At 42.9% G+C, this 27,259-nt stretch overlaps 1 protein-coding gene and 1 long non-coding RNA gene across 2 annotated transcripts in view; both read left to right on the top strand.

Moving 5' to 3' along the window:
- Positions 1-27,259, top strand: part of LOC103365080 (extracellular serine/threonine protein kinase FAM20C-like) — a 63,490-nt gene that overhangs the window by 10,825 nt on the left and 25,406 nt on the right. The gene's annotated exons all lie outside the window — the stretch shown is intronic.
- On the top strand, positions 2,618-21,607 carry LOC103365079 (uncharacterized). The gene is made up of 4 exons (XR_520583.1): positions 2,618-2,693; positions 3,319-3,323; positions 8,970-8,978; positions 21,597-21,607. It is a non-coding gene; the product is annotated as an uncharacterized LOC103365079 (long non-coding RNA).

The raw sequence follows: 27,259 nt of genomic DNA, 5'->3' as shown, positions 1-27,259 counted from the left end.
CCTAAAGGCTGCAGGCTCTTAAGTATTGCACTTTATGCCCGGGGGCTACATATTTTGTCATTATTTTTCTCTCAGCCAATAGCCGCCTCTGTATAATGGTGCCATTCATAATGGCTGGGAGCTTTATGATTCCCTGTTCCTCGCCTCATCTCCTTCTAGTCCTAATCAGCGAGCTACACTTCAACATACTGTATCATTAATGCTGCACACAGAGAGGTGAGAGGCAGCGAAGGCAACACTGTCTTTTCCTTTTTCAACCGAAGCTTACCTCTGCACACCCTGTAATGCAGCTTGGCTTAACTTGTAGAGGAGATAAATCTACCCAGTGGCAAAAGCAGCCCCACTGGTAGATCCTGTGAAATGTTTGATTAATTCACACTTCTCTTGCCCACACTGTCATATTTAGACGATAAGGCATCCCAAGAGAAGTGGTCTTTGCTCCTAATCCCACCTCGATTGGTGGATTTAAATGTCACCCGTCCTTTGTTATGGTGATTGTAATTTAATTGTGGGTTAATGGTTCTCTACACAGTCTGTTGTCTGGCCCCTGCATGTCACACATATAGAGTGGGGTTAAGCCTGTGGATGATAGGTAGGAGGGAGGGAGGAAAAGCTATTTAGAGACTGTTGTAATTACTGTTTCAATCGTACCACACTAAGTCAGGGCCAGACGCAACAAGCCTGAAATCATCCTGACAGGCCGGGGGGAGGGAAGAGCAGGGTGAGGTGAGAGGAGGGAAGGGAAGGGGATGGGATGGGAGAAAGGGAGTCAGGAGAGGTGAGGGGGTGGAAGGATCGAGGGGTGGGGGTGAGGCAGAGAGACAGACAAGGAGACGTGGACGGAGAGTGTTGTCAATACAGGCGCAGAGTGAAAATCCACAGATTATCTCGGTGCACTGCCTCAAATTTGAACCCAGGCGGAAATGTGAAATGACATTTTCCGAGAAAAGCGCAGGGTGATGGGGTTGGATGTAAATCTGTTGCTTGACAGTTTGTGGTTGTCAGAACCGGCGTGATGTTTGATAATCCTGAAAAACGGGGAGAGCAAAGGAGGGCTTTTTCGTTCCCTCCTGCTTCAATGCACTTGACTTTAACAAAATAGGGCAACCCATGCTGGCATATGTGTCCGTGTGTGTGTGTGTGTGTGTGTGTGTGTGTGTGTGTGTGTGCTCATTTGGACTGCAATCAAGGCCCTGACAGATTTGCGCAGTCATTCCAGCCGTATACATCGCTGCCCTCGCTGAGATCACACGCGCCAACATCCACACAATCACACCCTTCCACTTAACACCCAACATCATCTCCTCGCTCCCAAAAAATCTGCTGGTGTGTTTCCACATGGTGCATCAAAGAGACAGAGGCTGAGAGATCAAAGACTTCCCCGGCTGTGCTCTTCTGCTCGGCTCCTCTCAACTCCTAATGCAAATGCGTGCCAGGCAATCAGGCAGCGAAGGCAGGCAGGCATGCATGCGGTGTCTGGGTAACCATCGACCCTCCAACCAGCCGCGTATCTGTGGAAACCTGCTCTCGCTCGCCGCCGCTGCTCTGTCTGGTTATCGGCTCCTCTGTCTCTTTCTCATTCTCAGCATTCTCCATCATTCCCCCCCTTTGCTGTGCAGCTCTGTCCGCTGTTTGTTTTTCTCTCCGGTGTGTTCTTTACCGAACGGCACAGATGCAGAAATCCATTAACAGGCTTTTTTGTATCGATCTTTTAGGTATTCTTTCTTTTTTTTTTTGTCCTCTGAGAAAGGGAGAAAATGATCAGATACTACGGTCAGCGTTCCTCTTTATGTGTTCAACAAGAAAAATACACCCCTGTGTGATTATGTGACAGAGCTTTAATCAGCTCGAGGCCTACAGTACCTGTCCACCGTGATGTAACAGATGAATCACGCCACTGAACCCTGCTGTCTGCGGTCCAGTTTTCCAGACGTGAACTAAACCGGGTCTTAACTAGTCTAATCTAACTCCTGGCTTGTTTTGCAATATTTGTGAACACTGCAGTTCTTGTAGGATCAGAGAGGCTTTATGGAACTGGGCTAACCATCCCCGCTGATGCCCAGCCTCGTGTTGCTTAAGCAGACAGATGAAACCATCACGGCTGCGCTGTCTGTCACAACAAGCAGCGCTGTAACCTGAATAACATTCAGTTTGATGACTAAGCTCAATTATCATCCTCGTCATCCTCTGCATCCTGTTACGACTGCGGTCAGGACTGAAATGACCTTGAAATACAGCATTTTTAAAACTCTTCTCAAACAAACATTGCATGCTTTCAAGTTGGGGACAAAGACACACTTTTTAAAATAATAAAAAAAAAGATAAACAGCAGATGGGCCTTTAAAAGAAGAGATACAAGGACACACTCTCTCAAATTGTAAACTGTATTGCTGTGGTTGAACAAAAGCCAAACAGCCTAGTATTATGCTTCGACTATGGTGCTAATTGTAAGGGTGTGCTGAAATAAATGATGATTTTTTGGACTGATTCCTGTAGATTGCAAAGCAACCATGCTTTGAGATATTTACAGATGGCTGACAAAATATGAAAAAAAGCCCCTGACCCCTACAGTGAGGGGATCTGGTGGCTCTGTTAAGCTGTGGGGGACTTTGCTGGCATGGTTTGGCGCCACATGTCCCCTCAGAGGAGAAGAATCACTGCAAATCAAAAGAAAGTTGTTCTGAGTGGTCACCGTTATCTGGATGACAATATCTCAAACATGGGGGCATGAAGGGTCAGCGAATGGTTTGATGTAAATGATGTGAATCATTTGTTATAGTCATCAAATCTTAACCCAGTTGAGCACTTATGGGAGATTGTGGACTAACATGACTGAGAGCACTTTATACGACCATGATCAAAGCACCAAATTTGGGAATATTTTTTTTGGAAGAATGGAGTTCAGTAGACTCTTACTAAGACGCTAAAATTAGACAAAAGCCAAATCAAAAGAAATGAAGGGTGACACAGTAAAGTCTGGGGTTTTTTTTAAATGAAAAAAAAAGCATGCTACATTTAGGAAATAACAGTATAGTGAAATTGGCTTTCATGCTTATGTAAGTCTGCAGAGGGTTTTCCTGGCTCAGAATGGGCCTTTGGGGGGTGACTACACACCACAGTAAGCCTCATCAGTCCACGTACAGTCAACGCAATGAGTCACTGTTACCCTAGTTTGCAGAAATCTATGCATTTTATTTGCCACTACAGACCGTTAGATAAACACAAATGCCTTTTATGTTTCAGTAAAGTAAATCCCAATTAACAAAGCTGGTTTAAAAAAAAAAAAGTCTAACAAAACAAGTAGAAATGTGGGCTGAGTTTATGTATGGTTGACATCAAACGTTATGAGAGAAAAACAAGAACCACACCCAAATGTTTACTGTGCAGCACATCCTCCGCCCTCTTTTATATAAATGAGGTTGCTTCAGATAAAAAAAACAAACAAGCATATTACATTTTTAATAGCTGCTGTAAAGATATCTTTAGGATAAACATATACATAAATCATCAAGTCGTCTGCATACATTTAGATATTAACTTCTTGATTACATAACAGAAAGCTTCAAATAAGATAACAATCAGAAAACTGTGTAATTTTCCTTTAATTCAAACATTAAGTGGTCACACAAGGCTTGCATAATCCCAACCATCAGGTGTCTGGCATAAAAATAATTTCACACGTTTTTCTTTGCGATTGGCTCACCGCTGTGAAATCCTGCTTAGAAACTCTGGTTAACTCGATGCCATGCAGCCCAAAGGGTCATCAATTACAGAAAATGACTGCGAGAAAATGACTATTGCTTGAGGCTGGACTGGTAGCCAATGGCAACAAAAAAATGTACTACTTGAAAAGGTAGAGCCCCTCTGGGAGGACCACTCCAGCAGCAAAACATTTTGTACCTTGAAAAGGCTTACCTTCAAGTTCAAATAATACTAATACATATAATGTGCCTTTTGCTGTCAGAAATGTCCGTGTACCTTTTAGTACAACAAAAAGGTATGCAGGAAACACCTTAAGGAGCACTAGAGACCTTTGGCACAAGTACCTGTGTGTATAGAAATGAAAATATGATGTTTGAGTTGTGCTTTATGGTACTTTGAGCATGAGTGCCTGCATAGTGAAGCCCATCTTTTATGTTCGTTGTTTGTCTCCTCCTGTTTTTCTCCTCTTCCTTTTGTTTTTCTGTCATCCTGACTTTGCGCCGGTGTGAACCGCGGAGACATGATTGTAATATTTACAGTGAAATTAGTCTCAGAACACACAAAGCCTGTTAGACGATGAGCGCAGATGATTGACGAAGGGAGGCGGGGAGAGAGCCTGATGATTGATATAATGATGGTCTTCCGCTCCTTCTTGCTTCCACTTAATTGTATCGCTTGTCAATCAGCCGACTGTCGGCTCAGTCACACGCAAATCAATTCGAGTATTCCTAGAAGAGATATCTGCTCTTTCCGCTGCCCCTCCTCGCTGAGATCTATATCTGTGCCGAGTCGGGCCCATGAATAATTTTTGATTGACATGTCGGGGAGACAAGAGACGGGAGCCACATAATGTCACCTCGTTTGTGTCAATAACATATTGACAGCAGCACAAATAACAGCCTGGAGGAAATGTCTGTGTTAAATGTGAAATATTAGTGGGAAATTGGCTGCGTATGCGAGTTAATGTTGAATCATCAAGCTGCATCAGCCGTGGGAGGTGAAAGAATAAGATTGAAGGAGCTTTGTCTCGAGACGGTGAGGGCATGTCTCAACAAAAACCCCTATTATCCTCGCTTAAAGCTGCCCGGATTTGTCCTCGAACGAGGCGAAAACTGTTAAGAAAACAGGACAATTCAAGGATTGTTCCCGAGCAAAACGGAAGTTAAACAACCGCAACTCCTGTGTGGACAAAGCTCCGTTTTTTTTTGCTTCTTAGTTTTATTTATGTATACTTAGTTGGCTGCTTGTTTGTCAGCGTGTGCACTTGTTTATCGTGTGATATTGTATTTACAAGGTCTTCTGTGCCTCTGCTTTGACTTTGAGTCAGGACATAAAGGGATGAACCGCCTCAGGACAAGTCATTCAGAGTGCAGATGATGAGTGCAGCTCTGTTTGGAAATAAGGGAAAGTAAGCGTCATGGCGGCTGAACCGGGGACTAGAAAGTGACGCGTTAACTCTCAGAGTGCCGGCCCACATATCTGGACACTTTGGCACCTGCAGCGAACCGTGACGTCAAGCACTGAAACACTATCACAAGAATAATTGGATATATACGGTGCATATAGTAATTAAACCCTTTCCGGTATACGTGTGCAGCGTACAATAGGAAGCACATGAATGAAACCACTGTGGATGTATTTTCATGCATTACATGTTTTTAATCCAAAGGTTATATCAGATATAAGCAGCTTTTAGATAGTATAAATAACAACCAGCTCTGGGAGCACAAATAAACAATATTATAAATGTAATAAAAATAGCACACGGCAGAAATTATCTCCACTCCTGTATGTTTGTTTCCCAGCAGTCTTAGCCATTTATTCCAGCTTCTCATAACCAGAATATGAGTCTGCCTGGACTGTAAAAGCAACACAGCGTGCACACGTTTCATGAATAATCACTTGTAAATACACTGCCTCACCTCAGGAAAGATCTGAGTTCTATTCATTTGTGCCGTAGCACGGGTTCTGTTTGATAGTTGAATAATTAATCTAAAATTATAGCCACTGTGAGATGTGTGATTTAGCAGCACTCACGTCTTTGCTCGGCTCTCTGCCTAATATTTTGACTGTCTCCCCTATGTTGTAATTGCTTCACCGAGGTATTATTGTGCGCTATGCAGTAGTTTTTTTTTTTTTTTTNTTTTTTTTTTTTTTTTGCTGAAGCAGAAATGAAAGTGTTTGTGGGATAAAGGGAGAAAAAAATAAGCAGAAAAAATGTGTGTACAGTTTAAAAGAAAACCCACAGATGAAGCGCAGACAAACACGCAGCGGTCATCGCGAAGATGAAATTTGCAGTAGCTGAGCATGTTTTTTTTCAAAGTGCAGCGGAGTGATACATACTGTATGATCAAATGGAGCCCTCAGGCTTAGTAATCTGACCCCGTTCCCGTCTTCCCTACAGAGACTGTGACACAGTGTAGGCCAGCGGTGCAGCAGGATCATGTAGAGCACAGCCGCACTGTGTTTTCTACCAAAATGTGTTTGCTTGTTTGTTGCATTTGTGCAGAGATGGAGGAAAAACTGACAAAACTGAAATGCTGAAATTTCCCGTGATGCTGCCAAAAACCTTAGAAAAAAATACCACATATGCAACAGTAATTCTCACTAGTTTTCAGTGTCACTGGATGCCAGATGAATGCACCTGTATTCATTATAGATAAATTAATGATAAGAGCAGAATGGGTGCATTAGCGCTGCACCGTGTCCCGAAAATGTTTGAAAAATAGATGTGTGCTGCGAGAGAAAGCACACTTGGACAAAGCTGATATTTTTTGCCTGATTCACGTCATTCAAAACGTGCTGGAAAATACTAAACCTAACCAATTTTTTTATTTTCCAAAGGTTGAAAGGATCGATACTAAACGGGGTGGGGCCACGGGGCAGCCATGCTCACTGGGTAATTCAGTGGCCTGGTTCCAGTAAATCTTTACTTTTTATTCAGACCTCCAAAACGGGTCGTACGCCACTTTCCCTAAATAGTGTTTTTTTTTCCTTCTGTATTGCCTAAATTTTATGCTTTCAAATGCATGTCAGCAGAAGAATAGCTTACATGAAAAGGCTTTTTACCCACATCACTGAAGCATAAAGACTACAAAATGAACACCTTTTTTTTTCTGTAGATGGAGGACATATATTTCTCAATCCACACAGGACAGGAAAAAAAACCTTTAGCTTCCTGGGCTAGGTGAATTTTATGTTCTGTTGTGTTTTGCCTATTTATTGCTACCTTTTAACCAAACAAGTGCATCTATTGAATATGCTGTAATTAAAAATAAAGTCTAAAGTGACCCACTCTGACAGAAATCTCTGAACCGCAACAGCTGCCAGTTGGTTTCAAAGGCATGCTGTCTTTAAATACAATTGCCAAAATCATATCATACCATTTATCGGGCCAGAAACTGTAAAAAGAGGAAGAACCATCAGATTTTTCACTTTCCAACGATCTTTGAACTACGCACCTGTGATGAACTGTTTCAGCGGAAAACTTGACCAAACTAAGCTTAAAACTGTGATTTTTCTTCAACATATTTCATTTAAAAAGTCAAAAATAAATACATCAAAATTCTGCTTGTCTCTTCAGTAGTAACTCAGCATTGACCTGACGTCATGTGACAAAAACTCACGGACTTTTTAGCTGAATAGGGTTGAACTGCAGGCAGTGTTTGCACAGAGCAGAGAGGGGACAAAAATAGAAACAAAGTGAAAATGAAAGTATGTAAGTATCTGTGGTCTGCAGAGCCACCATCGTGTTTTCCACCACTATGGGTAAAATGCATGGGCAGCTGGAAAAAATATTATACATGTTGATTTTATTCAATTTTCTGTGCACTGAATAATAAAAGAAATTCAAATTTGCTGGTTACATCTCTGAGTTCTATCGTCCAGCTGTTGTTGTGCTGCTTCCATAGAAGTGCACGACTTTATATTGCAGTGAAAAATGTAAAAAAAAATGTGACACGACTAAGGAAATGCCTGGAAACCGTTTGGCTTTCAGAGGGTTGAAACTGGGTGGAGGTTGTCATGGGCAGTAATGTAATGGACAATAAGCAGTGAGGACCTCAGGCCCACTGCACTATAGAAAAACATGCTATGAGCACTCAGTAACAGAAGCTTATGCAACTAATCTATGGTCTGGTGGGGATGGGGGGAAGCTGCACATGAGCAAGTATCCCAGTGTAATAATCTGTTAATGTACCGTTGGCGTTCTGCCATCCCCAGTAATCAGCCATCATGATTTATATAGAATGTAGATATTAGTAAGCCGGTGATGTTTTCCACTGTAATATATTCTAGCACAGAGTGCCACTTTTAATTAGTGTGGCTGATTAGCATAATCGTTAAGTTTTGACATGTCTGTTAGATGCAGGCGTTCCCTCCTTTTCTTATATTTAACACTTTCCCCCCACATCAGCATCGATTCCTCTCAGGACTTCCACACTCTGCACCGCTGCAACTGGAATCTCAGTGCGTCTGTAAGAGTCACAGTGTCACTGCCACCTCTGATGACTTTGGACATGCAGTGTCCCAGCTGTCATTGTATTCATACTATAGTTGCCTAGGAGACAAGGAGGAGGAGAAAGTGCTCATATTTCTTTGTCTCCTTGTGCGGATCTGTGAGTGTGTTTGTACTGGTGTGTGCGCACACAGCACGGGCGCCGCTCTGCAGCGATACTGTTACCATGCCGGCCCGAGCAGGGCCTTCCAGGAGCAGGAATGTCTTGACGATGTTATCAGTCAACTGCCCCCTTCAGGTAAATGTTATCAGCTCTAATGTTGTGCTGAAGGAACGATAACGCGGCGTCGCAGCCAGCAGAAATGACAAGCCAGCATCCAATCTGCATATCAAAGCCTCGGCTAAATTCCTCTGCCATCTGTGTGCGTGTGTTTGTGCGTATGTGCCTGAGCAATCGCCAGAGCCGCACACGCACACGCATCTCGGCTGCGCTGCCGTTTCTCTGCAAGTCTCAGAGGCAACTTGTTCCTGTTCCGCCACAATCGCAGTTCATCCCAGATAAACTCATTGTTTCTTCGAAATAATCAAAAAGAAGCTTAATTACTCAGCCATAAACATTTGAGTAAAACCTGATCCAGCTCTGTGTTTCTGTGGGAATGCAGGCTTTGATACCATCTGTCATCTTGTCTCTTTGCTTTGAAGGAGCTGTCAGTCAGAGGCAGGCTTTACTCTGTCTCTGTCTGGACACCGTACACCTCAACAGTTGATGTGACAATAGCAGCAGACATTGATTCATCTGGCCTGAGCCCAGCCCGCCACGGTGCCATTCTTATTGAGGACCAGATGTTGGAAGCAAAGGCGTACAGAGTATTTCATGACTCCAAACGAGCCTTTAATGTCTTCCCAGAGTCGATGAACAAGGGGAGAGGAGGACAGTATCGTGTGTCCTGTATTTGTTGCTGCATACTTGCCTTAAGTGGAAACACCGGCGCTCAGATTACAAACATTCAAGAGGCTGATAGTGAACTTTAAAAAAAAAATTCACACCTTTAATCGTGACTTCTTTTTATTTTCATTTTTTATCTGTGGCTCGTTTGCTCTCTCGATACAAGAAACAAGCAAACCAGGAATTGTAAACAAAACTGACTCACATCACGCTCGTGTACTGGACAGAGTTTTGGAAACCTGTCATCTTGTGAAGTAAGGATATTTGGCAGCAGGGCGAATCTAAATAAATCGAACTTTAGTCCCTTTAACCGGAGCCAAGAATCGTGGACTCATTTACTTTCTGGGCTGTTTACGCCAGTTTGGGAGCGTATGAAGAAATAACTGAGTCCGAGCATCAGTCCTGACTGCAATTTGTTTTGCTCGACTGTCAGATGTCAGCGTTTGTCTTCGTATGCTATTCAAACCTTGCAATTATGGGCTGTTTTCAGCTGTTGGCCTAGATACATTTTTATTGCTCAGAAACAGCAGCATAGTTCTGTTGGACGAAGCTTTTTCACCTGTATTGGTTGAGGCTGGCTGGATGCTTGGGCCAAACAAACTTGTAAACGCTCCCAGAGTTTGAGGAACAGCTCCAAATGTGTTCAGGGTGAAAGTGTTTACACTGTAAAAAATATCTGTTAAAAAAAAACTTTCAAAACCGGTGAACAGTAACAACAACGAACAATGTTTTTTGCTGATTTAAATACAGTAAAAATTGACAATGTAAAAGAACAAATTATTATCAAAATACAGTTGTTGTTGTTTTTATATGGACGTTATTAGTGATGCACGATATTAAAGTTTCTGGCCGATATCCGATATGAAGATTTCTGATATCGCCGATAACAGATGTTACCGATGTCGATATCCAATTTTTTGTTCACACTCAAAAATGAGTATAAGTAAGCACTGTGAGAACATGAAAACTATTCAGAAGAAGCCCATAAAAATTAGACCACATAGTCTTCTTCATTACGTTCTTCATTACTTCTTCATATGCTACGCAAAACATATTTAAACATATTTAATGTTAAAGGACCATTTAAGTAAAAACATCTGTGAAATAGCAGCAAAATCAAATGTAGAGACGAAGGCGCTAATGTTAGACAATCATCGGTTTTTCACATCAGCTAAATTTGTTCATTGGACCGATACCGATATATCAGAAAAAACACTAATATCGGCCGATACCGATGTGGTCACTGATATATATCGTGCATCCCGAGACATTATGTATAGTTTTGTCCTGTTTGAGTTTTTTTTGTTTTTTTGTTTTTAAGTTTAGTTTTTTTAACAGTCAACATGTAAAATAATACTATTTTTCCACAGATTTTCTTAGATATTATCAACAATTTAACAAAATAAGACACATTTGTAAAATAAATGCATTGCAGTTAAAAATTGTTCAGATTAGGGATGCACGATATATCGGCGACCGCATCCGTAACCAATCAGATCGTGCTTTGGGTGAGACCACAGAACGGTGACTACTGACAGAAAGAAGTAATTTATAAAGAGCTAAAGATGTATATTTGTCAATTATTTCATTAGGAATCGTTTAAAGAAATAAGGATACAGATATTTGAAAAAGTGCTGAATTGTTCGACCACGAGTTAATAAAGTATTATTGGTGAGGTGTAACCAATCAGATCGTGCTTTAGGTGAGACCACAGAGAGGTGACGACTGACAGAAAGAGGTCATTTATTAAGAGCCAAAGATGTATATTTGTAAATTATTTTATTAGGAATCGTTTAAAGAAATAAGGATATAGATATTTGAAAAAGTGCAGAATTGTTCGACCACGAGTTAATAAAGTATTATTGGTGGGGTGTAACCAATCAGATCGTGCTGTGGGTGGGACATTGGTCAAAACCACAATGTGGTGACTACTGATGAAGACAGCTGCATGAAGATAGTGCATTTTTAAATTAATTTATGTCATTTAAAATCAGTTACATAACATAACAATACAGATCATCATAAAGATGCTGGATATTGGATTTGATAACTAGCTGGGCCAATAATCAGTCAACTGCTGGTGTGTTAATTATAGAAGGAGAAAGCACCTTCATTTAGAAGGTGAAACTCCAACAGAACACACAGTATCTGTTTCCTTGCCGCTGGCACAGAGCCAGCTCTGTGTTGAAAAAGTGTCCGACGTTTTATAGTGTGTTGAAGCTTCGGTCTGGTTTGCAGCAGAGCTCCAGGTTTCTCCTGTGATCTTCCTCCTTGCTTTCTGTCTTCACCTTCACTAGCCATTAAAGCTCCCTGTCTCTTCATACTGCCAGAAACTGATCCCTTTTATAAGCTGTAGTTAGTGTCAGGGAAAACACCTAAGGGGGATCATTAGACTGTAATGAAGCAGGAGGTAAAATACCATGTTCACCCGTCGCTCTCCTACATTCCTGATTGTCAGGTTTAATTATAACACTGCAAGGTATTTGGCTGTGTTTTTTTTTTCACTGCATTTATCTCATTTCTTTGAGTCACCCTCCACCTCTCTGTTTCGGTAGATGGACACTCGGTCTAATTAGGCTTTCTCTCCCCCTGAAGAGTCGCCCTCTGAGGGAGGCATTCAGGAACGTGGCATTATGGAGGCATGTTGTGATACGTAATTAGCAAACAGCAGAGTGGCAACTAGGGTTAGAGCGGGAAAGAGGTTGTGTGAACCACAGCTGTCAGCACTCTGCCTATGGTATAGACACCGATTAAACATCTGTTCCACAGTTCTGCATATTTGCAGGAACTTGATTAAAATAGAAAGTTGTGCTTTTACAATTCAATATCTGCATACTCCACCTCCTCCCCCCTGAGCCTCACCGCCAACATTCTCTTAAGAGGAAAAGAAGGAGGTTGGATAGTCAAAACAAGTGATGCAACCAGCCTCAGATGGGAAGATTAAAAAGCCACTCATAACGCCCAAGTCTCAACATGAATTGCTGCCTCACATGAAACAGAATGAAAAACAAAAAAAGAAAAAAAAGGTTGGATGTGCTCAAACAGCAGTCTTAGAAAGAAACATAATTTAAAAGTGAGGACAGCATGTAATTTGTTTCACTCGGGATGTGCTGCTTAAGTGGCACAATAATATTCTCAGACTGGGTCGCCCGTTTTTTATTGGCGTGCCTTCGCTGTAACTTTGTCTAACACTTAAGTTTCATTACAGTTTATAGGTGCTCTATCGGCACATTGATGCTCCCTGTTGGAACAAAAACAACAGCCGCCGCTGTAATGTGACAGCAAATGCAATAATATGGAGCCGTATTCTAGCCAGTCAGAGAATGAAAGGACCAATCTACTGACTAACATTAATTGTGCTTTAATATTTCTGCTTGAAGTTGTTATTGAGGCCTGTGGGGACCTCAACAAGCTGCAAATACAGAAGTCGTGTCTTCATCGCTGATATTTTGGCCCTAAAGCTATAGTTTACTGTACATTTTGAGTTCAATTAGCATTTATATGTTTCTATTTCACCAGCTTGCAAGTTGTGTACAGTGAGTTTTAGAGCTTTTCACTGACAACAGCTGCCTGCAAGAGGAAAGTTGTGAAACTATGAGCTAAAATTGCTGCAAAGCTTTATCAGAATCACAATCAGAAAAACTTTACTGACCCTGAGGGGAAATTGCTCCCATTTAAGTCTTAGTAATTTAAGCAGTAGAAGAAAAAAATAGTAGAAAAATATGTCCTAAAAATATGAACATAAGTAGAAAAGTATAATGTGTAAGAATGTGCATTGTACTAAGAAATCTCCATGGATTAATCAACAATGTCACCTTGTTTTGTCATTTTTGTTGTTGCAATCTGGCTCGATTTAAACGTCGCTCATTTAATCGGTCCTGCAGCGTGATAACTCACAATAAAACCCCGCCACATCAGTCCGTCACTTTCAGCGAGAATGTCTATTTCGGCCAAAACAAGCACAAAAACGACAGCAAGATTATGTGAATGTTGGGACTGTTTTGGCCCTATACCATCTCCCCGGTCCTACAGATTATTAATGTCAGTGGGGTGTGGATAAAGAAAGGATAAAGAAAAGACCATATGGTCGGGCTCACCAAAGGATTATGATTTGTTGTTGTTTGCAAAAAAGAAAAAAAAAAAAAGAGAGAGCGAGAGAGGAGGGAGGAAAAGTGACTTCAGCATTGTCAGACCCAGCGAGGAGAAAGCAGCTTGGCAAAATGGCACGGATTAGTGTGCAGAGAGAGCCAGAGAGAGAGAGAGAGAGAGAGATTCCCTACCAACTGTGATTCTGTGTGTTCAGTTAACTCTGTGCAGGAAGAGCGTGTGCGAGGGAGGGGAGGCGTTTTACGGTGTTTGCCCAGCGCTTATTCAAATATGAGCTTTGGAGTCTCAGTTCTTGTCCAAGCACGAGCGAACTTCAGAGGGGGGCGTGGCCGAGTCATCATTCAAAGTAATGGTCCGGTAAAATCACAGCCTGGAGTCTACTACGGGCCGGAACTTTCACCTTTAATTCCACATGTCCTCCCCTAATTCACCGTCCACGAACAGCTCAAGCAGGCAGAGCACTTTACACCGGCAGCATCCAAAACACTCCCCCTCCCCCTAAATATAAGAGTACAACTCATAATTTATTAGTCAGTCTGAAGAAGGGCTTTCACTTCTGTCACAGTGTGTAAGGAAACATTAAAAGCAGTTTGTTTGAGCTCTCAGCCACTATTCGCTCCTTTATTCAGCAGTGCAGTAATGGAAAAGCTGCAGCTAAGTGCAACAGGCTTAAGAAAAGAACTGCATATTAAATATACAAATTTACACAGATCCTCCATTTTTTTATTTTTTTTCCTCCCTTACGTACTTTTTATTCGCTAAATGAAACGAGCATGTCACGGTGTGTACATCATTAGTTACTGTTGCTAGCTGCGTTTTTCAGGCCAGTTCTTCTCAAGGCAGAAGAGAAATTGGCATGTTGCATGAAGATTTACTGCTCGGTTCTCTTGTTGGAAAATGCGTGACAGCACACAGGGAACTGAGCGGCAGTTTGTGTCTCTACGGCCAGTTGGCTGCTGCACTTCACTTGCAAAAGTCTCTTTGCTAATGTAGACTTAACTACATGCTGCTGATATGTTCTGTGTATAAACCTGAAATAGCTGATCAGCTGTTGTGGATTTTAGAATTTGTGTACCTCAAACAGTGAGGTGATAGGTTCATTTTTTCAAGTCATATTATTCCCCTTTTTAACAAGTTTATGGAAATGTAAAAGTGTGCTTCATCTCAAAATATCACACAGATCGTTCATTATGCCTGTACCCTTTGCCTCAGTCCAGACAGGCTGCTTCAGTGTCTACAACTTTAAATCCTGCTGCTGCCCACACCCACCTCAGAAACAACACCAAAGGCCCACCTCTGTCTGCACCTACTCCCACTCTCCATGTACTAGTGTGTCAGAACCACCAGGATGTCCTCTTACATCACTATAAAACAATTTGCAAGCGTGCAAGCCGGCGGGCTTTTCTGGCCATTCTGACCCACAATCCTCTGCACAGTGTCACGCATGTCTCGCGCCACTATAAACAAGCACAGTCTGTAATGTAACGGATACAGACGGCCAGACAGTCAAAGCTCAAGGTGCAATGTTGCGACGGAATATACGCAACAGTACATACGATGTAAGGGCAGCTGCAGTAAAGTAAAAATATGATATGGCACGCAGGGTCTGTGAAGCTCAGCGGAGGAGTCGGCTGTAGGTGGAACTTATTCTGTTCTGACATCATGGCTTGTTCAGAAACATACTTTCTGATCCATGAGGGGAAAGAAAGAAACAAAAGGATGGTCTTTTTCATATTTTTTTGGTCTCTAGATACACAGGGAACAAGCAATTCAGTTAACAAAAAAACAACAACAAAAAAGAACAATGAAAAACTAGATTTTGTATAATATGGCTCCTTTAAAAGCATGTCCATATGTCCACATGTACAATGAAAGAGTTCTTGGTCGCTGTAATCATTCCTCCTGTCCTCACTGGCTGGAGAGAGATCCCTTAGTGACGGAATACCAATATAAGACGGAGAACAAAATCCACAGACCTCCTTCTGTGCAAAAATGCATTCCAAAGTTCAGCCAAACCTAATAGAAGTGGAGGTCCAACATAGCTGGATATCTTCCTAAGTTACAGCCTCTTAGCCTCACTGGGGATCCCATTGTTGCTCCGTCAGTTGGTTCTTCCACTAATATTATTCGACAGATTGCTGTGAAGCCTGTTAGACATTCAGGATGACTTGTGGCTTTGGTTATTCCCTGATATTACTTGTAGCACTATATCTGGGGCTTTATGGTTTGGAGTAAAGTGTCAAAGCAGTACTCCTCATTAGGGTTCCCACATGGCTATAAGTCTACAACAGCCACATGGACTGGATGGCCAAACTCCCACAACCCCCTCAGCAAGAATTGGTCCACCGTTCCACCACCAGGACAGAATTCTTATTGCTTCTCCTGAATCTGAGGTCAGAGCCTCCATCCAGGACCCTACAATCGACTTTCCTCGGGATGCTGAGTGTGAGCGTGATAAGACTCTGATAAGCGAGAAATGGGAACCACCACCCGCTCTGCCGCTCTACAGGCAACCTCCACACAACACTGAGGAGACGTGTCAGCCAAGACATCGCGGTCAATTGGTTGAAAGCTGGCAGCCCTGTTAATAGCTACAATACGCTTAAAAGAGCCAAATCTGATTCATCCCCTTTTCACAGCCGAATCCTGTCTGATCAGCAAGCCGCTGGCAACGTTAAGCAATGTTGACTTGCAAATCGATCCGGCGTTTCAGCGGCAGTACAGTCCCCACTTTTAGCTAATTTAAAGTTTGGGTCAAGCAGGCTCATTTAACTTACACTGGCGTATCGTTTCCTGTGTTCTATTCTCAGTCAGTGCTTGCAGTTAAGCTAAATGGCATGTTTCTCACCTTTGTAAACAGCCAGACTCTTGTGTGGGCTGACAGACTGGGCTCGACAGCCAAAGCCGGCTGCGGCTGAGGCTGCGTGATGGCTTCGACTTAACCGACTCAAAGGGTGGCCCAAAAAATATGGGACTTTTTTTAAACTTGTTTTTGTCGGTTGAAAACAGTGAAATGATCACCGATACAGACCGAATATAATCACTCGGCTGCATGGACTGTGGATTCTGGAAAAGGGAAAAAAGTTGGGCGGTAAAACCAGAACTTTGCTCCACCTAACTGAATAATGTGGATGCGTTTGCTTCATTTGCTCCGTTGCTCATGAGTGTAGTGATTAAAAGCTGCTTCCATTCACATCAGCACATGCAGGTGTTGCTTTAAAAAAAAAGTACAGGAATCCATCCTTGGTGTGGTAAATCTGTCAGCGTGATCTTATATCTCCCCCAGCCAGGCTCATTGAGGCAGCACCATTCAAGTTATTTTCCTTTTCCTCATTCTTCTTCTAGCTTTTTACCGTTTTATTTCTTCATTCACCTCTCTGCTTCTTTTGTAACCTCCGCCCTAGGCTATTTCCTGTTTTTCTCTGTCCCTTTTCTCTCCCCGTCACTTCTCTTAACCATCACTCCTTTTTCCTCCAGCCACACCCCTCAATCTCTGGTCTTGGGAGAATTGAAAGCGAGAGGAGAGCTCTGCTCTCTCTGCCTCCAACAACACCTTCGTCCTCTCATTTTCTCTGATATGATATGAGTGATTCAGCTGGGAGAGAGAGGCTCGCTGTAGACTACGCCGTCCCTCTCCTCCTCCTCCTCTCCTGTGAGCCTCCACTTACTCTCGCGGCTCTTGCATCTCTGGAAAATCTGAATCTGTCGTTTATTGTTCCTCCTCTCGCAAAACTTGTTTTTCTTTGCTCATAAAACCTCCCAGACAGTCCTTATAAATGCTTAACGAGGTCAGTTTCATATTGTACTTTCCAGCAGCCTCCATCTGTTCGGTTTCCTCTTGTATTTGTGAGGTTATAATGGTGGTACAATAAAAAAAAAAGGGGGGGGTTGGTTCCTCTGAGGTCGAAGGAGTAAGATGTACTCTTCCCTTGTTTAATGGTCTTATGTAATAGAACGACTGACTCATGATGTTAGTGAGATCTGAGCAAGCTGGTCACTTGTATATTTACAAGTCAAAGCACCAGGACGACTTCCTCTTTCAGTTTGATTCCACTATTTCTCGCCCTCTTCTGGTTTGTTTCCACCTGTATCCATCTCTCTCTCTGTAAGTAGTTTTTGCAGTTCACAGTGTAAAGCCTTCCTTCCCTCCCTCTGCACCCCTGCCATGCTCGTCCCATGGCTTCAGGGTTTCCCTATGTGTATTTATTGTGTATTTATAGGCTATGAGCCCTGTTTTCTATCTGCTTATCAACAGCCACCGTGTACCCCACCCACCAATTTACCAGACACAGCCCTGAGATTTGAGGACACCACAGGCCCCGGCAGCAGTCAGTCAGGCCTTGATCCCCGTCCTCCCCGGTCTTTCGTTCGCTGCTTTTTTACAAATGTTTTCCAAAATCCCTTGATTTGTGCTCCGCTGATTTATGTTTTTTTTCTCACCACACAATTTTTTATTACTTCTTGTCTCTCTGCCAACTCACTTTTCTGGCTTTTCTCTCTGTTTTTCATTCTCTCGGTGCTCTCTTCTGCTGTTTCTCAGAGCAACTCTCCGGCTCTGAATCCCTTGCTGCCCCTCACTGTGTTTTTTTTTTTCTTTTCCCCCCTCCCAGAAACAACAGACGAATACACATTTAAACGCTCGTTCTTGTCAAGTGTGTATTACTTTGGCTATGAGGTGTGAGCTGTGATCCGCAGAGATTTGCGTGCCATAAATCAGACGCGCCCGTCGCCTACCATGTTGCGTCGTTGCCAAATCGCATCCGTGCGCATTTTTTAACACAACCCCTGCGTTTCTGCGTTTGCAATAACATATCAGTCAAAACACGGGGAACACACAGAAGCACACAAGTTGGATCCTGCTACAGTGGCATGCCACCGCCTTCTTAGCCACGCGGCAAACAGTATAATTAGACTAATTGTCTCAGCAATAAATTTCAATCCAGACATGAAAGAATTTGGAGGGGGTTGCATTACTAATTACTCACATAGTTTTGCAGCCCGTGTTCAGAGCACCGGGACAAAGACTTAGGTTTAATGCCGGGGACTGGCGCAGCGGTGGATGGTGGGTAATTTTAAGCTAGAATTGATTAAAGCAACTCACAAGTTGAGGCAGAGTTAAATTAAATTGTGCACAGCAGGCACAAGATAAAAAAAAAAAACTGGTTGTTTGTAGTGAATGACTTGGAAACAGAAAGAGGGAAAGAGAGATAGAGGCAACTTGGGTGGCAGCTGGGATAAATGGTTTGTCTTGGATTCAGCTCCACTCTGTCATCATTGTCAGGCGCTCGGAATGAGGCGAGGCACTACAGGTGAATAGAGAAAAAAACCCGTCATCACACTCTGACATTAATGTTAAATATAGATGCCAGAAGCCAGCACTTAGGTCCAGACGTTGAATTTTGCATGGATTTAAAATGTTTAAAAGAAAAAGAGCAGTTGTTGAGATGAATGCACGCTCCATTCAGTGTAGACTTGTTGTTTAGTGTCCGTTCTGTGGTGGAGTTGTGAGAGAGGGTGCGAGCGCTGCCCCCTGCATCATCAGCTGCTTCCACTAATCTCTACAAACAGATACCTGCAGATAGCCGATGGCAGCGGCAGCACTGCAGCAGGTGGCTTGTGTGTGAACTGTCAGGCAGGATCCCGTTTGGTCACACAAAGCAGTGATTGTTATGGCATTATCTGGAAGAAACTTTCAAAACAGTAATCCGGTGCGGCGTCTGGAGTTAAGTGTATGAAAGAAATCATGCAAACTGTGGCCATGATGAAGGCTGTTTCTTTGATATTAAGCTTCGGTTTGGGGCTGGATGATGTAGTTAAAAATTATCGTGGTAGAATGTTTCATATTGCAATTTTTTTAATGACCTATTTTTAATAAAGGAGAAAAAAGAATGTTACCAATTTGGCCTGTTTATCAAGGTTATCATCATTAATGTGACCACAACTATAAAAAACAAACACAAAACATATATTTGCACACATAAATAAAATGAATAGGGATAAAGGCAGCAACTCACCTTGATACACGTTAAATAAAGAAAGCAAGTAAAAGCAGCAGACAGCACTAAGCTGCTGCAACCTGCCCACAGTTCCCAGTGATTAGCCTGAACCTGAACCAGGACTCTGCAGGGGCCTAAGCATGCATGTCAATGTCAAGTTTGTTAATGCAGGTGTTGTTTTTCACTACATAGATTTCCTACTAAGAAGCCTGTTACGAGGGCAATCACCAGTCACCGTAGCCTTCACCAGGGATGTGCACAAGTGTGATAAGAGGCCCAAGTGGTCACAGACTAGCACACCTCGTAGCATCAAAATTAGCAGACGTAAAAGTGGTATCAATCCTCTCATTTAAGTCCTGCTTGTGAGTGAAGAATAATTTTCTTTAATCAAATTTCACCTGTGTTACTTTTATAGTAAGGACATTTTATGAGATATTTCACAAATCTGCCAACTAAATCGTCACCAAACAATTTCTTCACCAATATGATTCTTGGATCCGTCGGACGTCATAAGAGCCATTTGATCTTGTTAAGAAGAATCGCTCTCTGAAAGACAGAAGGGCTACCTGCTCTTCTGTCACGCCTTCACTGGGTGTGATACGGTTTCTGCAATTGCTGGCCATGAGAAAACAATAAACTCTGTTGAACAGGTGATAATGACAACACTGCTATTACGTCGACAAATAATAATAATTGTCATCATCATTATTATTGTCATCATCATAAAAATACTAAAAACAGTAATAGTTGTATTTATGTTTCACATTATACTGGCTGGTACTGTGATTTTTCAACAGTCATTTATCGATAACCTAACTTGAGCAGGTTTTTTCAGGGTTTCCCACAGGAGTTGAATTTCAACATGTTATTACACACCTTTACAAACATATTTGTTTGGTAACGATTTAGTTGGCAGGTATTCATATGTTTCCCTTGCTATTTATTTATCGTACAGAAGCTGCCCAAGAAGAGGCTTAATGCGCTCCGATCACTCAGCAATGATGCTAAAACCTGACGACCACATCAAGAACCAGTCAGCCATGGACTTCAGTTTATGGGGATTAAAAGATAGACCCTTTTGTCTCTAAATTTGCACTCTTAACAAATCACTAGTCTTACCGCAACCAGCATCTCAGATTTTTTTTTTTCTTTCTTTCAAGTCCAAAACCACAGGAAATGAGGAAAATCCATTAGCTGGGTGGTTTTAGTCGTTTTCTCCCCCCTCCCAACTCCAGTCCAGTGGAAGCATAGTCGTGCCCTGTGGGCCTGCATGACAAGGGCAGAGGAAATGGCCATGCATTAATGGCAGCTTTGATTACTCTCCTGTCACTAATGTAGCCAACATGAAAGACAAGAAGAGAAGAAGGGATGACTTCAGCCCCAATCAGAGGCAATCTGATGGCATCTACATGTAGCCCGGCCATACTTATGGTGCCATTTGGAGCACATGCGAAGACTCTGGGGGGCACAAGATACAATATTCAGTCACCACATACCTCAAGGCTCACACCTCACATGCACGTTTCCAGATAATGACTGAAGAGGTTTGTGGTCAGAAACTGGGGAGGTTACAGGATTTCTGTTCATATCTCTGTCCTGCTTCAGCCCTATATGCTTGGAAGAGTCCTAACATCATTTTGATGTTGGGATGTGCATTTTCCCTTATGATTTTCTACTAAATATGAAAACATTTTGTCAAACAAGTGAGAAAATAATTGTCACTTGCTACTCTACAGAAAATACAACAGCAAAAACAGCCATTACCACTTGCATTTGAATTTATTTTTGTCATTTTGTTGCTTCCGTTTGCGATGCAATTTATCAAATCAACTAACGTGGTGCTCTGATGGCTCTGCCCGCTGAGATCTCAACCAATGAGATTAGCTCTGCCTTCACCAAGGCTCTGGCTCCTTGAAATGTTTGGATAACTACATTTCCAATTTGCCATATGCATATCCCCAAGGGCTTTGGTGTGTCATATAAAACCTCATCTTGTGCACAAAGTGCAGACATGTTGTTATCCATCTAGCTCACAATTGGTGCTCATGGAGCCATTTGTGTGTCAATGTGAGTAATGTAGGAGCAGCTTGCAGCTTGTACCGGCCCTGCCTGCACGAAGGCATACATAAGGATACATACACTGCCAGACCGCAGCGCTGAAGGATTCATTTTAAAGGGAATGACTACATTTGAATTCAAACGGTTTCAGTCATCTCCTCCCATTTGGGAAAAGCAGCATATTTTGAAATTGTACTAGACTTAATTTTTATGTGAGAATATACCCATCTTATCAGTCACAAATTACGGCTGCAACTGAGAAGAGCACGCTGTCCCCTCTAATTGACATGGTGTAATTTGCCTTATTTGCCCAAATTATTGATGCTTGCAGGAACTCTTCTCAGCGCACACCACTGATGAATGGAAGCTCAAGAGCAAATCACAAGGCTGTCTTCTAAATAGCAGCAAGCAGGCACTTTGTAGAGAGGAAGGTGGACTCAGCAAAGATGTCGGAACCTGCTGTGAAGAGAATTTTGAGTCTAATTTTCATGCCGGCAGTCATTTCTGTGAGGGGGCAGTGTTCGTGAATTCTCATTTTGCAAAAGAAATAAGACGATAATAAGGCATTAGGGATTTTTTTTTTTTTTTTCGCCCATTTTGCACCTATAGACTTTTCTTAATTAGAATTTTTAATGACAGTATTTCATTACGCATTTCTTGGATCAAAACACAGGAAAAAATACAATCTTTAGGCACTATAAATTCAGTAAATGCATTCTAAATGGCTGCCTGCACTTTATTACAAAGTTAATAACATGAGACAGGACCCAAGTGCATTATAAACTATTAAAGCACATTGTGTCACGCTGCTGGTCTGATTGACTCCAGTGTGAGGTCCTCTGCTGTGCACCAGTGTCGATCAGCCATGTCCAGCTGTTTCCAGATAGTCAGACGGCTCTGGCCTTGGCCTGCACACACACTTCACTAGCTGTGTGTGTGTCTGTGGAAGACAGCAGGTAGTCCGTGTGTCTGTACGCGACTTGAAATTTTACTTTTCCACCTGCTCGCTCAGCATCAAACCTCACTGGAAATAGCACTGCCTGCAGTTTACATCTCCCCCCCTCCTCTCTCTTTCTCCATGTTGCCTGCAACCCAATCACAGATGTGGATGTGACTCCTCCGGGTGCTTTTACTCCGTTGCCTGAGAGTTCATTCAGTGTCAACCATGTTTCTTATTGAGCGGAGCCTGCACAATGACTAGAACATATGTCTATTAGAACGTTGCCTCCTTTTGGAAATGAATCTGGCTCTCAACAGAAACATCTCCTCCATTCTTCTTCTCCTTTCATTCCTTCCTCATAATTCTATTAGTGCGTCCTATTCAGGAACGGCCCGATAAGTCCTCGGCACAATGAGCGGCACGACGGAGAGCTTCTTCGGGGGTTTGGATCGCGCCGGTCTGTGTGATGTTTCGTAGAGCCTCTGCTTTGTTCTCGGTGGTGTAGCCTCTAGCAGCAACGACTGCTGGCGCTGTAAGCTCCAGTCTATCGGCTCTGAGAGGCGCTTGATGAGCTTAGGGAAGAGCCCGTGTCTTTTGCCGGAGCTTTCTGATGCCGCAAATGGCGCGATATAACATCTTGTGTGTCACTTAAATGTGCATGCATACCCATAAATGAGCAAACGTAGCGACATGTATGCAAATGCAAAAAAAAGCACTTGTATACATTTGCACACACTCCGTGACACACTTATTCACACTGGCTCGCCTCTGCCGCCTCAGGGAATGTGCGCTTTGTGCGTGTTTGTGCTTTTATGTGTGTGTTAAACCGTGCAACTCTCTCAAAGGAAGATTAATATTGGCCGTGCACGTCCACAGTGTGCGCCATTAAGCTGTGTCAAACACAGAGCCATAATCTGGAATGAACGGTCACTGGTACACCGACTTGGTCATCATTAATGTTCCATCTAGGTTGAGAACAGTCACCCAAGTGTGTGTGTGTGTGCAGTTGTAGAGTTGTACAGTCCACAATCTTCTCTCTTGTGGTTCTCCTCTATGGTGCAAAGCAGATGTGCTCCTTTATGAACAGCAAGAGACAGAAACAAAAAGAGACAGGTGTATTGAGGGTTTGCTAGAGGAATTGAATGCCGGAGGGGAAAGAGAAGGTGGAAACAGGCTCAGCGCAAAGAGGGATGTCATGACAGCACAAGCCAATGCTCATGTTGATCCGACACGCAGCTTCAGTGAAGCCACATAGCATCATTAAACCATCACTGTGTGTCTTGTTGCAGGCACGGATTATAAAAAATGCATTTTAAAGAACACACTCTCTCTGTCTGGCTTCCTGTCTCCTCTCATGAGTGTTGCTGTTGTGCAGCCTCTTGTGTTTCATCTCTTCCACATCCTCTCCAAGTATTCATCCTCCTTGTTTTTTTTTTCCCTCTCACCTACCTCCCTCCCGCATCGGGTCCATCAGGATGTAACGCCGGGCCTTCTTGGTAATACCTTCTAATAAATCCATCGCACGCTGCGAGAGCAAAAGGGCGGATGAGGGGATCGAGGGGAGGAAGAAGGGGAAACTGCGACGAGGAAGAAGGGGGCGGGCATGAATAATGAAAAGCGCCACAGAACTCACGCTGTCCCATCAGGCCCGGCGACACCCCGGCTTCCTCCTGCGCGTGTTTTGGTTACAGGCAGATGTGAAGACTGCGCGCGCGAAAGGCTAGAGAGGGAGATGGAGCGGGAGACGAATGGGCCGAGAAGCGAGCGGATAGATGTGCGCTACGTGCCTCGAGTGCTAAAGGCAGAAGCCAAGGAGAGCAGAGGAGCCGATAATTAGCAGTAATTGTTGTTCAAGGGGGGAAAAAGGCAATTGGTTTGGGGTTCATCTCAGGCGCTTCTCTGTTTGTGTCAGAGTTTCTCCTGTTTGTTGCTTCATCACAGAGAATATTTGAGTTTCTTAGAGATGCAACAAACTATTGATCTACTGATTAATTATAAAAGTTAAACATGAAAAAGCAGTTACACATGTTCCTCGAGCCAAAGTCGGTGCTGCATTACTCGTTTTTCTATATTGCAAGACAAAGACAAATCCTCATGTTATTAATTAATGTAATAAACATGCACAGTTTTGCACGACCACCGTGATGTACTGAAGATTTGAATATGCATCTTAGCTCAGATAGTCAAAGCAGCCGTAGAAACCACACAGGAAATTGTGTTACCAGACAATCTGAGTGTACCGCACAGACCTGTGGACCCGACGCATGTGCACTGTAAATACAGAGCTGTAAAAAGCAGGCTTTCCTCTGCACACTTGACTGCCGGGGACGAGGTGGAGGGAGGGAGGGGGTGTTGAAATGCAGACATAAAGCGAGCAAAAGTGCGGCCATGACAGAGCTGTAAAGGAGCAGTCCAGGATGCAGTTACACACAGACTGAGGCCGTAAGCTTTTGTTGCTGCACACTAGCAATGGAGAAAATTGCAGTGGAGTGTTGAGCAGAGAAGGCCAAATTGAAGAAACCGACTCCTCTCTCTCTCTCTCTCTCTCTTTTTTTTTTTTACACTTCTCCCATAATGACGCTCCCTCTGCAGTTATTCATAAATGTGTTTGTCAGTGTTGATCACCCTGGCAGGATCTCGAAAGTATTTTTATGAGGACGGATACGCCTGCTATGAGCAACCTTTAACCCCGCATCGTCAACCTGCATCTCATTACAGCAGACAATAGCAATCGCTTTCCTAACCCTACCTACTGAGCCGCGCAGTTACATGGATGAACTGCTCAATTCCAATTACACTGCGGTGATTGCATCGCTGTCACAAAAGCCTACAAAAGGCTGCTCAATGGTACGCGGCTGCACGCGCTCGCGCGCACGACGCCGAGCCACAGTTTGCTGGCTATTGTTGACGCAAGGAGAATTCAGAGAGGCTGCATCAATCTTGTCATCAAAAATCAACATGCTTGTTAGTCTGTGTCTGTGTGTTTTGCGTGTGCATGCATGGGCTCGGGCTGCGTGTGTGGCTGCTGTTGTGTGCGTGTGTGCGATTCACCTTTTGGTCTGAGCGAGGTTTTACTGGACTGTGGGTCGATAGATCAATGCTGAGTGGAAGGCACACACTCAGCAGAGCCAGAATAGCTCTGGAAAGGCCACGGCAATCAGTCTTAGCCAAGCCTGTCCCCTAATCATCCAGTGGAGATTTTTATTCTGAATGGAGGCTATTTTTACAAACTGGCACTTGAAGCACTTCAAATAAAGTCAAATATGCAGCAATTACACATGCGGATAATTCAATGTGATTCTCCATCGATCTGTCAGTGTTTGATGCTCCTTTTTTGCAAAAAAGTAGAACATGTGACATTACAGCAGACTTTTAAGTTAATCCAACAGAGGCACAGAGCTGGAGATATAATTTCAATGCTTGAGTTTAACCTAAATGTGCAGAGCCAAAACCACAGATTGCTAGCTGGCGAGCTTGAATGGCAAATAAATAACCCTGATCAAAAATGGCTCGCATTAATGTAGGGAGTGGGGTTTCATAATAATGATACGGTAGCTACTTTCTGTCCTCCACAATTCAGCTAATCAAAGTGTTTTCTGCCGCAGAGCAAAGCTAGTTTAACCAGAGCTCTGTATCACAGAAAAGTCTTAATATACTTCCCCTTTCAGTTGCAATAAAAATTAGTTACCTGTAATTGTTATTGCAGCTGTTGCAGTGTAATTTCATTTAGGAACATTCAGGACATTTTGTTTGGTGGTTTTTGTTACAAATTGCACATTAAGTTAACACAGTTTCATTTCAGTTCAATTGTAGGCTCGTGTGCTGAGTCTTTAGCGGTACAGTCTCCCTCCGTGGTCCTTCACATACACATTTTTGAAGCACTGGGTATCCCTTGGTGTGATTTTCGAATGTGCAGGGCAGTCTGATGGGTTTCTACAGAGTTCCCTCAACATCTTAAATAGATGTCATTAGGCTGGAACAAAATGTTCTCTGCTGGTGTTGTCACCGTCTCTCCTTTTGAGGCAAACTAATCATCATTTAGATGCAATGGAGCTCGTCATCGAGGTAGATCATGGAGGAGGAAGTTGTCCGAGAAGGTTGAGACAGTTTGCCTCCCAACATGCATTTAATCATTAACCTTGATTTATTCCTAACCAAGTACCATCTATCCAAAAAAGTAGTTTTGTAGTTTATGATCATCTACAACTGCTTTTGTCTGGATCAAATAGTCATAACATGCAAATATACTGTATGGTACGAAAGTCGTCAGGAATTTTGTACATGATCTATTTAAAACCATGAGCTACAGAACACACCCCCACTGTAGAGATAAGTCATATTTATTTAGTGATTACTGCACAGGCTCTTCTTTACAAAGGTTGTCTGGCACTTGTTGAAGTTGCGGGCAAAGGGATGTCAGTGGGTAAGGCGGCGAGAGAGAGTTCTGGTGGTAGACGCTCAAAGATGGGCCCTTATTTATAACCGCTTTGCTGCTGGTAACATTACATTGTCTCCTTGATCTGTCTCAGTTCTGCAGCTGCTGTTGCTGCCAGTGTTTGCCCTCGACCTCTCCAATCATTTTTGAATATTGTTGTGACAATACTTGGAAAATGAACAAGGAATAGTAGACTGAAGTTGTCCAGCATCATTTTTACATCATTTTGCATGGAGTCACCGCTCACGATGAAATGACAACACATTTATTTTTAAAAATTTCAACAAAGGGTGCAAGATGTTAGGCTGAAGTTGCACAGCATGCTTTTGTACCCACGAAAAATCGGGCATGCCAAGAGCAACTGAAAATGAAAATAACAATATAAAAACCTAATAAGTCACTGACATCAAAAAAGATAAGAGCCCCACACAAGTTTGCGGCTCAGTATCCTGGTTCAAAGTCCTGTGTTTGAGTTACGACACCATTGCACTCTCCTTAAGAAGACTTACACGACTTTATTTACAAGAATGCACGACCATGCATGATGAAAAGTGATGCTAAAGGGGTAGCCGGTGTGTTAAAAAGTAAAGAGCTGGGAGTGGGAATGTGTTGTTTTTAG

This window comes from Stegastes partitus, unplaced genomic scaffold (assembly GCF_000690725.1).
Source record: "Stegastes partitus isolate 25-593 unplaced genomic scaffold, Stegastes_partitus-1.0.2 Scaffold809, whole genome shotgun sequence".
Classification (NCBI taxonomy): domain Eukaryota; kingdom Metazoa; phylum Chordata; class Actinopteri; family Pomacentridae; genus Stegastes; species Stegastes partitus.
This window is presented reverse-complemented; position numbering and strand designations above follow the sequence as displayed.